Source organism: Magnolia sinica, chromosome 16 (genome assembly GCF_029962835.1).
Source record: "Magnolia sinica isolate HGM2019 chromosome 16, MsV1, whole genome shotgun sequence".
NCBI classification, from domain to species: domain Eukaryota; kingdom Viridiplantae; phylum Streptophyta; class Magnoliopsida; order Magnoliales; family Magnoliaceae; genus Magnolia; species Magnolia sinica.
The window spans coordinates 11634398-11647836 of record NC_080588.1 but is presented as its reverse complement, the minus strand read 5'-3'; the positions used below and the strand labels follow the sequence as shown (position 1 = coordinate 11647836).

The 13439-nt window shown below is 38.0% G+C and overlaps 1 non-coding gene across 1 annotated transcript; it reads right to left on the bottom strand.

Annotated features, from left to right (window-relative positions):
* Positions 1-7945: 7945 nt before the first annotated feature.
* LOC131230154 (small nucleolar RNA R71) lies at positions 7946-8052 on the bottom strand. Its single transcript, XR_009163877.1, has one exon. It is a non-coding gene; the product is annotated as a small nucleolar RNA R71 (small nucleolar RNA).
* Positions 8053-13439: the final 5387 nt, after the last annotated feature.

Genomic DNA, 13439 nt, shown 5'->3' with positions numbered 1-13439 from the left:
GTTTATTTTTTATTTGGCATAGTCCTATTCACCCCTCCTCTATTACTTGGAGCTCAGCTTTTCAAGTGGTATCAGAGCCTAATAGCTCATTTCATTGGATTAATTTCCTGAGCTAAGCGATCTCGAGCTCCTAATATGTCAAATTTTGACAGCCTCACTATCACTAGGCCACCACCATTTGATGGCTCCAATTATGCCTATTGGAAAGCCAGGATGAGGATCTTTTTTAGGTCCATCGATGAGAACGCGTGGCAAGCCACAGTGACTAGATGGAACCCACCTACGTCAAAAGTTATAAGCACCGATGGAACTAAGTTCGTTAAAGAAACACAGTATTATATGTGGACTACTCTTCAAAAAAATGAGAATAGTGCCAATGACAAAGCTTTAAATGCAATTACTTATGTACTATCACCAGATGAGTTCGAAAGAATTATATCTTGTGATACTACAAAACAAGCCTAGGATATCTTAGAAATGACACACGAGGGTACGACTATTGTCAAAAAGTCAAAACTTCATATCATCACCACTAGGTTTGAGGAAATACGTATAGAAGAAAGTGAATCATTCATGGACTTCTATACAAAACTGAATGACATAGTCAACTCAATGCGGGGTCATAGAGATAGCATCCCAGAAATCAAAGTTTGTGCAAAGATATTGTGATCACTTCCTGAGAGATTCAATTCTAAGGTGACAGTCATTCAGGATCTGAGAGACACGGATAATATGAGGGTGAAAGAGCTTATTGGTTCTCTATAAACCTACGAGTTGAATTTTAAGGCTCCAAAAGGTAAATCTAGAGCCCTTAAATCATCTAAATGTATTTCTCAAGATAGTAGTAATAATTCTAATTGTGAAAAGTCAAAGGATGATATGGCCTTATTAGCCAAGAAGTTTTATAAGATTTTCAAAAGTAAAAAGAGAGTTGATTTTTAAAAACCCTTTGAGAAGAAAAAGGGTAAAACTAAAAACTAAAAACTACCAAAAGACAGCCAATGCTTTAACTGCCATTAATATGGGTATTTGGAAAATAAGTGCCCTAAAAGGGACAAGACAAAGAGAAAAGGCATGTTGGCCAAATGGGATGAATCATCTTACTCTGAAGTCTCTTCCGAGTCGGATGATTCAGAACCCGAATTTACAAGTGAAGTCAAGGCCTTAATGACTTAGAAAGAGTCACTTCCACAGATAGTTGTGACTCATTTGAATATGAAAACCTGAGTGACCCTGAAAATGAAGATGATCTTCAGGATGCCTACAATGCCCTATACAAGGAGAGTTGTAAGATTGTTGTTAAACTTAAACTTCAAAACGATAAGTTTTTAAAATTAAAAGAGGATTTTGAAAAGTTAGTTTTGGAAAAGTGGCATATTTCTGATTGTTTTGAAAAAACTAAATGTGATTTAGATTTCAAAACATCTCAACTTGAAAACCTAAAATCAGAAAATGAGAAACTAAAATTGGAAGTCTCTTCCCTCTTGAGTTCAAAGGATACTTGGAGGTATGCCCAGGGAGACCCTAACTTAAAAAATTACTAACCGGATCAAGAAACCGTGGAGATAGATTGGGTTTGGGCTATGATAAAAATATGCCTGTGAAAAATAAAAATGTATCTCCTAAGTTTGTTAAAGGAGAGTCCTCCAACTCAAGAGGGAAAAAGCTTATATCAAAACAATTTTAGAAATCCTAAAACTTTTCAAGCTACCAAACCTAATGTCAACCATATCAATTTTAGAAATCAAAATTATAACCCCTTAGCTGAGAAGATTGTGAATTTACTTAAGGAGCTTCTGAAATTTAATTCGAATGTGAGAGTTAATAATAATTTTAAGTGAAGGAAAACCAACAGCGCTCCAAAACCCAAAACGATAATGAAATGGGTCCCTAAGGTTACATGTCTAGTTGTTCACACTGCCTTCAAGGCTTCGAGTCAATCAAAGTGGTACCTAGACAATGGTTGCTCTAGACACATGACAGGTGACAAAGGTTTGTTCACCAATTACAAAGAAATGACTGATGGTTTAGTCACATTTAGTGATGGAAGCAACTGCAAAATTATTGGCCAAGGTACGGTTCAACTTTATAATCTTCCTCCTTTTGAAAATATTTTATTTGTAGAAGGTCTTAAGTACAATCTTTTGAGCATTTCTCAAATTTACGATAATAAGCATAGTGTCAAATTTACTAATCAAGGATGCAAGATCTCAAATGAGAAAGGTTGTGTGATATTAAATGGTCGAAGAACATCTGAAAATTGCTATATTGTAAGTGAATCTAGCTCGTCTAAATTATCTTGTTATATGGTTCAAACCAATGAGACTGAATTATGGCACAAACGCCTTGGACATATAAATTACCAGAATTTATATAGACTGAGTAAGGCCGATTTAATAAGAGGTCTACCCAAATTGGTGAAAATGGACAAAATTTGTGGCAAATGTCAAATCGAGAAATAAACAAGGAATAGTCACAAGAAAGTGAACTCCTTTGCCACATCTAAACCCCTTGAACTCCTCCACATGGATCTTGTTGGACCAACTAGAATGAAGAGTCAAGGTGAAAAGAAATACCTTCTGGTAATTGTGGATGACTTTACCAGATATACATGGGTAGCTTTCATAAGAGAAAAGTCTAAAACTCTCGACGAAATGAAAAGGATACTTAAGCGTATCCAAACTGAAAAGGAATCGAATATCTCTAAAATCCGAAGTGACCATGGATCGGAGTTTGAAAATAGCAATTTTGAGAAGTTCTATACGATCATGGAATATCGCATGAGTTTTCTGCACCTAAGACATCTCAACAAAATGGGGTTGTTGAAAGGAAAAACCGTGTGCTTTAAGAAATGGCTAATGTGATGTTGAATAGCATGAAATTACCTAAAAATTTATGGGCTGAAGCTGTAAATACTGCATGCTATATAATAAATGGTATTTATATCAGACAATCAAAAGATAAAACAGCTTATGAACTGTGGTTTAACAAGAAGTCCACAATTAAATACTTTCAAGTTTTTGGCAGTAAGTGTTTTATTTTACGTAACTGCGAAAATTTAGAGAAGTTCGACACTAAAAGTGACCAAGGAATTTTCTTACGGTATATTCTACATAGTAGAGCATATCAAGTTCTCAATAAGAGAACAAGTGTTATTTAGGAGTCCATAAATGTGGTTATTGATGATCACCTGAATACACCAGCCACAAGTTCAGAAGATGATGAAGTCAATATAATTGACAAACCTGACTCCTCATGTAGTCAAATTATCACTGAACTTAAATTAGTTAAAGATCACCCTACTGATTAAATACTAGGTAACCCTCTCATTGGTGTGCGTACTCGAAAATAATTAGAAAACATATGTAATTACGTGTGTTTTACTTTCCAAATTGAGCCGGCCAATGTAAAAGAGGCACTTACTGATGAAAACTGGATAGTAACCATGCAAGATGAACTGAATCATTTCATTAGAAATGATGTGTGGTATTTGGTTCCCAAACCTGATGATAAACATCTCATTGGAACTAAGTGGATCTTTAAAAATAAATCTGATGAGTTAGGGAATATAATACGAAACAAGGCAAGACTGGTTGTAAAGGGTACACACGGATAGAAGGAATCGATTATGATAAAACCTTTTCCCAGTAGCTCGTCTTGAATCCATTAGATTATTCATATCTATTGCATGTTTCAAAAAGTTTAAAATTTATCAAATAGATGTCAAGAGTACTTTTTTGAACAATGATTTACATGAAGAAGTTTATGTAGAACAACCAAAGGGTTTTAAAGACCCTAAACACACTGATCATGTGTGTCACCTGAAAAAGGCATTCTATGGTTTAAAACAAGCTCCCAGGGCATAGTACAAGAAACTGACTAAGTTTTTACTAAGTCATAACTTTATTATGGGGAGTGTTGATAAATCTCTGTTTGTTAAGAAAAATAATGAACACATACTTATAGTACAGATATGTGTTGATGATATTATCTCTGGCTCTACATGTTCTAACCTGTCTACTGAGTTTGTAGAGTTGATGAAGTCCAAGTTCGAAATGAGCATGGTTGGAGAACTGAATTACTTCCTAGGTCTACAAGTGAAACAACATAAAGACGTTATTTTCATTTCTCAAACCAAGTATGCTTTAAATTTGGTTAAGAAGTTTGGTTTTAAAAGTGGTAAGCACTTAAATACTCCTATGAGTACAACTCTTAAGCTTTCTAAAGATGCATCATGTAAGAGTGTAGATCCTTAGTTGTATCGTTGTATGATTGGTAATCTGTTATATTTAACTGCGAGTTGACCAGATATTGCATTCAACGTAGGTATCGATGCAAGATATCAATCAGATCCTAAGGAATCGCACCTGATTGCTGTCAAGAGGATTATTAGCTATGTCACAAGTATAGTTAATTTAGGTCTATGGTATCCACATGATACTAATGTTCAATTAGCCAGATAATTGGATGCTGACTGGGCTGAGAATATAGATAATAGAAAATCCACTAGCGGTGGTTGCTTTATGTTCGGAACTATTTGGTTTCATAGCATAGCAAGAAATAAAGTTCCGTATCCCTATCCACAGCTGAGGCTGAATATATTGCAGACAGAAATGCCTGTATGCAGCTTGTGTGGATGAAAAGAATGTTAAACGATTACAGTATTGCGCAAGACATAATGATTCTACATTGTGATAACGCTAGCGCAATCAATATCTCTAAGAATCCCATCCAGCATTCCCATACTGATGAGGGTTGAATATTATATATCAGACCCCAATTATTACCTGATTTTATGTATATGATAATGTTTAACGGAGTATTTTAATTATATTTTTGTTGCAGGATGAAATCAGGAGCGTTGATGGAAAAAGACTACTACAAGCATGGATTTGACACTCCGAAGTCACCAGAGCAAGGGACGCACTCCAGAGAACTAAGACTGAAGAATTTACATGCCAGGGATCCGAGGAAATCAAGCCGTTCACGTTAAAAAGGCCCGAAAATGGTCCAGAATGCAAGATCATATGGTTTCCGCCATCCAATTGACTCGAAACTTCATACATGGCCTGGAGGCCATAAATAAACCGTACATATTAAATTTCAACCATTGGATATCTCGAGAAGTGGGCCAACGGACAGATCAGCCCATTATTCTCCAATTTTAGGCCGCCTACAATCTGGATATACTTTAAAATTAACCTGGACGGTTTAAATAAGATGAGAAATAGGATGGACGGATTGGATTTCTCGACAGCATCATGGTGGACCCCACCTTGTGTGACATGTGCACTATCTGTGCACCGAACGAACTCACGTCGGTCAGCAGCGCTGACCCAACTTCTTTTCAAAAACGGAAGCTTCCGTTTCTGGCGCGGTGTAACGGACGGAAAGTTCATTTTTACGGACCGCTGTGGGCCCCACCGGTAACACATACGTCTGATCCAAGCCGTTCATCGTGTAGAAGGGTTCAAGAGCTACAAAACCATGTTTACAGTTTGTGCCCATACGTGTACACGTGTGAGATACAGAGGCCACAAGTGGACTGTCCTGTGACGTTCAAAATTGATTTTATTGTAATTTCTTCTATGGGTTACGTCAATGGATGTTTAAAACCATCCATATCTGACCGAAATTTCATCGTGCATCCAATGGACGGGGTGGATTTTCCCAAAAATGCTTATGTGGGGCCCACCGAGCATCACAGCGCAGGACGTGCGAAGGCTTACGCACGTCCGAGAAAAGCCGACTTCCGGGCGGTTGTGGCCCACCATCTTTGATCAGATGGAAGATCTGATCCATCCATCATATAGACCAGCCAAAAACGTCCCAGGAGACATTAATTTTACAGATAAAGTGCAAAGAATGAGGGACTTATGCAGGTACAGAAGTTTGCTACGAAAAGGGCTTTCGCTGCGCATACGACAGCTTTCCAAACCCGATTTTCTCCATTCCAGCCACTCCAGCAGCTATAAGAAGAGATGCAAAACGTAGACAAGGGAGAGGAGAGCCAGGGAACAGATCCAGAGAAGAGAAAGAGAAGAAAAGAGAAGAAGAGAGAGAAGGATGTTCTCCTTGTATCAATTTTATTTTTCTTTCTTTTTATTTGAATTCATGGATTGCTAATCTTTTAGCTGGGGCTGAGATGAAGCCCCTAATTTGAATAACTCTTGTTATATGTTGATTTCATATGATTTGATTGGTTTCTTTCTCTAGTGTGCTTAACAGAAATCTCCGTACTTCTCCATTCTACGAGCTTAACCAAAGTCTAGTTATGGATGTTGTTTGAAATATTATTCTAGGCGCTTGTGTCTGACCATGAACAGGTTCCTATAGAGGAAGAAACAGGAATCTACATCTCTTCATGCCTGACCATGGATGGAAAGATGTGATCCATACGCTTTAAGGAATTATACATTCTGTGTGCCCGGCCAAGGACATAGAGTGCGCTGTATTTATTTTGATATCAATCTGAATTAGGGTGAATCAACAAGTAGAACAAGGTTTATGATAATTAGGGGTGGATTCGAAAGTCCTAGTCTTCTTCTTGATTGAATTTTTCTCATTATTGCTCTCGATTATTTTTCCATTGATTTTTATTTAGTTTACTCAATTACTATCTCAAATATTTGTTGGATTAGTTAAGAAGAGTCTTTAATTTTGAATTGTGACAACCAGTCCTCGTGGGAACGATCTCGTAATACGTACCATATCTACATCTGATTTGTATACTTGCGAGTTTAAAATCATTTAAATCAGGTTGGTTTAAATAAAACATCAAGTTTTTGGCACCGTTGCCGGGGACTGTTTCGGTCCAATTGGATTTAGGATTCTCTCTTATCATAATTCATAGTCTTAAGTTTTTTTACTAACTTTAGGTTAAATTTTTATTTTTAGAAACTAACCTATTTCCTGTTTTGTAGGGACCTGACATAAACTACTAATTTGGTAATCTCTTTCCAAATTTTTTTTTCTAATTTCTATTTTTAGAATTAGGGTTTTATTTTTTTTAGAAATTTTCTATTTCTAGGCTTTCTTTTTTTTTAGAAATTTCTTATTTTCTAATTTTAGATTTTGATTCTTCTTTCAAGTAACTTTCTATTTTCTAGTTTTAGAAAATTTTTTCCCTTTTTAGAAACTAACTTAGCTTTTATTTCTAAGATTAGAAACTTTCTTTTTTTAGAAATTAACTGTTGCTTAGGATTTTTCTAGCATTATTTTAGGAAATTCAATTTATTTTTTTAATGTTTACAGGAATTGAGGAAGGAAGCTGCTAAATAAGATTGTCTTCAAAAGGAGGAGCTCTCAAATCTTCAGACATTCATCATCGCCTTTTCCGGGTTCTTCCTTCCAATTCTCGTTTACATAGCTTTCTCTTATTTTTAGGAATTCATAACTTTTATTTTTAAGTTTTATTCATCTTAGGTTGCATCTTAGTTTAGTTTTCTTTCTTATATTGATAACATAGTTTATGCTAGGACATAGATCTCTGAACATAGAACTAGCACCTTTCGATCCTGAAATAGAAAGAACCTTTCGTAGAAGATTTAGAAACATCCTATTTGAAATGGCGGAGGAGAATGGAACTAAAGCTCTTAGAGATTATTCAGCTCCTGTCCAATTCAATGCGCCTTCATGTATAGTGTTGCCTGCCACCACGGCAGCACACTTTGAACTTAAACCTGTGGTCATACAATTGTTGCCCTCCTTTTATGGTTCAGATAAGAAGGATCCATATCATCGTGTGAAAGAATTCTTAGACATTTGCTCCACCTTTAAGTTCCAAAACTTTTCAGACGATTCGATCCGTTTGCACCTCTTTCCTTTTTCTTTGAAGGATAAAGCGAAAGCATGGTTGAATTCTCTAGGAGTTGGGTCTATCACTACATGGGACCAACTGTCTAAGAAGTTCTTAAACAAGTTCTTCCCGGTTCACAAAACTAATGTTCTCCGTAGAGAAATTACGAATTTCACACAAAAAGAGGGTGAGCACTTTCATGAATGTTGGGAAAGATGGAAGGATTTACTTCTTAAATGTCCACACCATGGTTTTGAAAAGTGGCAACAGGTTCAATACTTCTATGACGGTCTGACACCCCAAAACCGTCGCATGGTTGACGCCACCAGTGGAGGGTCATTCATGACCAAAAGTGATGTCGAAGCTTAGAATTTCTTTGAAACCTTGTGTGAAAACTCCCAGCAATGGGACTATTCAAATAGAGGTGAAAGAAGCCCTCAACCACTGAAGAAAGGGGGTATATATGAGGTAGGAGTCACGCCAGATCTTTATGCCAAAATTGATACCCTGACAAAGAAGGTGGATGCTTTAATGTTAAACAATGGACCTCCACAAACAACTCAAGTCGAGTTATGTGCCATATGTTCTAGTCTCACCCATCCTATGCCGTCTTATCCATCCAGTTCAGCATTTCCAGAATTTCTCTCTGAACAAGTACATGCTATGAACACCTTTCAGAAAACTGAGAATAATCCTTACTCAAACACCTACAATCCAGGGTAGGCTAGGCATCCAAATTTTTCTTGGGCAAAAGGACCACAACAAGGAGGACCATCTGGAAATCCTCCTATACAACCTTACTCCCAAGTTGGCAGTCAACAACCTCAGCAGTTCTCACAATATCAACAAGTGCCTCCACAATCTAGGAAACCATCTCTTGAGGATACACTCAATCTTTTTATGTAGAGTTCACTTCAATTTCAAAAAGACACCTAACATACTTTACTAGCTAACCAGCAGAGTTTACATGCAAATGCGCAATCCATTGCCAAGCTAGAAGTACAGTTGGGTCAACTTGCTGCCACATTGAGTGAGAGAGAGAAGGGCAAGTTCCCTAGTCAACCTATGGTAAATCCAAAAGGACAGTATGAGATTGGCTCTAATTCAAACCAAGAACAATATCATGAGCAAGCCAAATCAATCATTACCCTTAGGTCCGGTAAACAGATTGAGAACAAAGTAGATATGCCTAAGGAAGAATCAAAGTCCAATGCGGAAGATCAAAAATGAAATAGAGAGACATACTAGTGCATCCAAAGTCCAACAACACTCTAACTCTCCAGGAACCACTCATGTGCCATCTTATGTGCCTAAAGCACCTTTTCCTCAACGTCTGGCACCGGTTAAGAAAGGAAACAACTTTAATGAGATATTGGACATGTTTAAGCAAGTCCAAATCAACATTCTGTTGCTTGATGCTATCAGTCCCTGCTTACGCTAAGTTTCTTAAAGATTTATGCACTCAAAAGCGTAAGATGAATGTTCATAAGAAGGTCTTCCTTGCAGAGCAACTCAGCTCCATGATTCAAAACAACACTCCTCCTAAATTTAGGGATCCAGGAGCTCCTACCATTTCTTGTGTCATAGGAGAGCATAAGGTTCAGAAAGCGTTGCTTGATTTAGGGGCCAGTGTTAATTTGTTACCATATTCGGTCTATGGGCAGCTAGGACTTGGTGAGCTGAAACCAACTAAAATAACATTACAACTAGCTGATAGATCTATCAAGGTGCCCCGTGGTATTATTGAAGATGTGCTAATCCAGGTTAACAAGTTTTATTTTCCAGTGGATTTCATCGTTCTAGATACTCAACCTGTCCAGAATCCTACAAGTCAAATCCCGGTTATCTTAGGACGTCCATTCTTGGCCACATCCAATGCGATCATAAATTGCAGGAATGGAGTTATGAAGTTGTCCTTTGGTAACATGAAGATCAAGCTCAACGTTTTCAATGCTGCACAACAACCAGCAGACTCGGAGGATATATGTGAAGTGGACATGATTGAGAGTCTAGTGCATGAATCTTTCCTTCAATCTTCCGAAGACGCACTTGAGACTTGTTTAGCACATTTTGGCATGGATTTTGACATAGAGAATTCCATCCAAGAAGTCAATGCATTGCTCGATTCTACTCCTATAATGGAGACTGTCAAATGGAAAGCGAAAGTGGAACCTCTTCCACCATCTGAGTCTAGACCGGTCCCATCTATTGAGAAACCACCTGAACTTAACCTTAAACAATTGCCTGAAAACCTCAAGTATGCATTTTTAGGTCCGTCTGAGACCCTACCTGTCATCAGAATGTCTAACCTTAAGAAGGAACAGAAGAACAAGCTACTTAAAGTGCTTAGAGAATATAAGGCAGCTATTGGGTGGACGATAGAGGACATGAAGGGAGAAAGCCCCACTTTGTGTATGCATCGTACTGATCTTGAAGAATATGTAGAAACATCGCGTGAAATGCAAAGGGGGCTTAACCCTAACAAGAAAAAGGATGTTCGAGCGAAGGTGCTTAGATTGTTAGACGTTGGTATCATTCCAACGGAGGTGCTTAGGTTGTTAGACATGAAAGAAGTCATTCGAGCGGAGGTGCTTAAATTGTTGGATGTCTACCCCATTTCAAATAGCACGGTTCAAGTTGTTCCCAAAAAGTCTGGGATTGGTTAATCAAGATGTTGAGAAAATTTATTTGGCGGACCCAGGTTATCAAGATTGATTAGTTCATGGTCCATTCTTGTCTGGCTAAAGACGTTAAACTTAGCGCTCCTGGGAGGCAACCCATCTTTTCATTTCATTTCATTTTATTTTCCTAGTTAGTTAGTTCAATGTTTGTGGGTAACATTACTATAAACCCTCACGAGACTACAACTCGTCCACTAGGGGCAACCTAGGGGTTTAAAGGCTTGTTGCATACACTAAATGCAATCGAGAACACCTGCGAAAGTGGTATACTAGGATCTTCTTTTTGTGATGTTATTTTTGTTATTTTGTTTTTGTTGATTTCTCTCTTGTGCTGACCCGCTCTTACACTGATATCTTTCCATCACTCCTCTTTTATTTTCGTTGTCCCATGTGCATTGCATGTTTATTTCTTTTACATTGAGGGCAATGTAGATTTTATGTTGGGGGTGGGCGATTAGGTTACCTCATCAGTATTTTCTTGGTCTTGAGCACAAATTGTGAAAATTTTTAAATTTTTCTGGAATTTCTTGTGCATTTGAAGTGATTGTGAAGGATAAGGGTGATTTTAACATTGCAAGGTACAGAATGTCGGTAATTTATAACTCTTGGATTCAGCCATCTGTTAGATTTCACAATTAAGTTTAAATTATTAACCCATAATTAGAACTTTTAAACATTGATTGAGTCATGATCTCACATATTACATCTCGGTTGCATATTAAGGTTCCGTTTCAACATTGAATGATTAACTTGGTAATCACTAAGCATGAAAGGAACTAGCCTGAAATTTTTAGCTTCGGTCTATAACTAAGAATTGAGAGAAAGTGTAAGTCATATAATCTCCACCATAGGTTTGCTCCCTATAGGTGTAGATTCGACTCCCTATGGTTGTCATTTGAAAAAGTTAGGCGACAAGTTTTCGCCATAGGTTTGCTCCCTATAGGTGAGGACTTGATTCCCCTCCTTGGCGTTACTATTCATAAAGAAAAGCAAAGGCTAGTAGAATGAAAAGTTAACCTATCAGGTAAGTGTTCGTTTCAGTTGTCATGCATTCCGTTGTTAATTACTAATGATATCATGAAATTGACAATTGGATCTCTTAATGATAATAAGCCGAGATTACACTATACACTCATGGAACTCAATGTTTAGAATATTCTAATTAATGGATTAATTTTTGAAATTGATTTTGAAGTTTACCGTGAGCTTGATTCTAGAAAGAAAAATTCTGTGCACCATTCATGAATCTTAGAATTCTCGCGCCTCGACGATCTGTTCACAAGTCACTCGGGTTCACAGGAATTGTCAAGTATTTCTGAAATTATTTTTCGCATGTTTTGCTCGGGACTAGCAAAATGCTGGTTGGGGGTTGTGATGAGGGTTGAATATTACATATCAGACCCCAATTATTTCCTAATTTTACGTATATGATAATGCTTAACGGAGTATTTTAATTATATTTTTGTTGCAGGATGAAATCAGGAGCGTTGATGGAAAAAGACTACTACAAGCATGGATTTGACACTCTGAAGTCACCAGAGCAAGGGACATACTCCAGAGAACTAAGACTAAAGAATTTACATGCCAAGGATCCGAGGAAATCAAGTCGTTCACGTTAAAAAGGCCCGAAAATGGTCCAGAATGCAAGATCACATGGTTTCCACCATCCAATTGACTCAAAACTTCATACATGGCCTGGAGGCCATAAATAAACCGTACATATTAAATTTCAACCATTGGATATCTCGAGAAGTGGGCCAACGGACAGATCAGCCCATTAATCTCCAATTTTAGGCCCGCCTACAATCTGGATATACTTCAAAATTGACCTGGACGGTTTAAATAAGATGAGAAATAGGATGGACGGATTGGATTTCTCGACAGCATCATAGTGGACCCCACCTTGTGTGACATGTGCATAATGCACATGTGCACTATCTGTGCACCGAACAAACTCACGTCGATCAGCAGCGCTGACCCGACTTCTTTTCAAAAACGGAAGCTTCCGTTTCTGGCGCGATGTAACGGACGGAAAGTCCATTTTTACGGACCGCTGTGGGCCCCACCGGTAGCACGTACGTCTGATCCAAGCCGTTCATCGTGTAGAAGGGTTCAAGAGCTACAAAACCATGTTTACGGTTTGTGCCCATACGTGCACACGTGTGAGATACAGAGGCCACAAGTGGACTGTCCTGTGACGTTCAAAATTGATTTTATTGTAATTTCTTCTATGGGTTGCGTCAATGGATGTTCAAAACCATCCATATCTAACCGAAATTTCGTCGTGCATCCAATGGACAGGGTGGATTTCCCCGAAAATGCTTATGTGGGGCCCACCGAGCATCACAGCGCCGGATGTGCGAAGGCTTACGCACGTCCGCGAAAAGCTGACTTCCGGGCGGTTGTGGCCCACCATCTTTGATCAGATGGAAGATCTGATCCGTCCATCATATAGACCAGCCAAAAACGTCCCAGGAGACATTGATTTTACAGATAAAGTGCAAAGAATGAGGGACTTATGCAGGTACAGAAGTTTACTGCGAAAAGGGCTTTCGCTGCGCATACGACAGCTTTCCAAACCTAATTTTCTCCATTCCAGCCACTCCAGCAGCTATAAGAAGAGATGCAAAATGTAGACAAGGGAGAGGAGAGCCAGGGAACAGATCCAGAGAAGAGAAAGAGAAGAAAAGAGAAGAAAAGAGAAGAAGAGAGAGAAGGATGTTCTCCTTGTATCAATTTTATTTTTCTTTCTTTTTATTTGAATTCATGAATTGCTAATCTTTTAGCTAGGGCTGAGATGAAGCCCCTAATTTGAATAACTCTTGTTATATGTTGATTTCATATGATTTGATTGGTTTCTTTCTCTAGTGTGCTTAACAGAAATCTCCGTACTTCTCCATTCTACGAGCTTAACCAAAGTCTAGTTATAGATGTTATTTGAAATATTATTCTAGGCGCTT